The 1127-nt window shown below is 43.3% G+C and overlaps 1 protein-coding gene across 1 annotated transcript in view; it reads right to left on the reverse strand.

Moving 5' to 3' along the window:
* LOC102310659 (2-lysophosphatidate phosphatase PLPPR4) overlaps positions 1-1127 on the reverse strand; it is a gene marked incomplete at its 5' end in the record, with an annotated part of 7044 nt that overhangs the window by 5244 nt on the left and 673 nt on the right.

The raw sequence follows: 1127 nt of genomic DNA on the forward strand, positions 1-1127 counted from the left end.
TGCGTCATGTTGTGTTCACTCCTGCCCTGTCTCGTTACGATTATCTGTGTCAGCTGTGTTCCAGATGTGCTCCCACTTCCCTCGTTTACTCTCTGTGCATTTATGTCCACGTCTCCCTCGGTTCAGTGTCGCGTTCTCCCTCATGCTGTGTGTGACTCTCCCTGTGTTTCCTGGTGAGCTTTATCTTTAGTTTTTCCCAGTTTAGTTTTGTATTACTCGTGATTCGTCTTGCCAGCAGTAAAGCTGTGCTTCCTGAGTTTATTCCCCGCGTCCCCTGAGTTTTGCGTTTGGGTCCTCTCCTGCCTGCCACACAGCCTAATCATGACAGACTGCACAACAAGCCTGTGTAGAAATGTAAGGAAAGTACAGATTTTTGCCTAAATATAGGGAGTAAAAGTAACGTTTGCAGAAAAATATATACTCCAGTACATGTACCTGACAATTCTACTTAAGTACAGCAACAAAGTATTTGTACTTTGTTATCTCCCACCTCTACTCAGGCGCTGCTTTGGACTGTTCTGCTAACACTGTTGGCTTTGAGTCTGTCTCCCTGTCCATCTACACTGTTTCTGTCCAATAAAGGCTAAAAAATTTTCCTGTAAGATGCTTCACATTGAGCCGTCTGTCTTTAAACATCCTGTGCCTCAGGGGATCTTTGTTTTTACACACACAAACATTAGCTCCTGGTTTTGTTTGTTCTTGTTACCATGGGGACGTCATCTATTGATGGTTTGGAAGACTGTAACAGACAAACGTTCCCCTTGTGGTCTGAGGAGGAAGCACACACTGTATCCTGCCAGGTAACATCAACTGAAGCCTGGACAAACGTATATTACAAGTAAAGGATGGCATTAAGAGCTGTCAGTCAACAGCAACCATACTGCTGTTCAAATGAGTCCCTGTAGATTCCTGTAGGAAGGCGTCTGTGGTGCTTGTGATCTCCTGCCTGGACTAATGCAGCTCTACCCTTGTAATAAAGCACTGTTACTTTTTTATTTTTAAACCAACGAGGAATCCATGTGACAGCTTTCCAACTGAAGCTTTTTGTTTCCCTTATGAGACAACTCAGGATTGTGTCAAACTGAAGGTTTAAAGATTATTGGAAAACAAGAAACTACATTAACTGT

The sequence above is a fragment of the Haplochromis burtoni genome, unplaced genomic scaffold, assembly GCF_018398535.1.
Source record: "Haplochromis burtoni strain Fernald_Lab_line unplaced genomic scaffold, NCSU_Asbu1 Contig_1690, whole genome shotgun sequence".
In the NCBI taxonomy this organism is placed as follows: Eukaryota; Metazoa; Chordata; class Actinopteri; order Cichliformes; family Cichlidae; genus Haplochromis; species Haplochromis burtoni.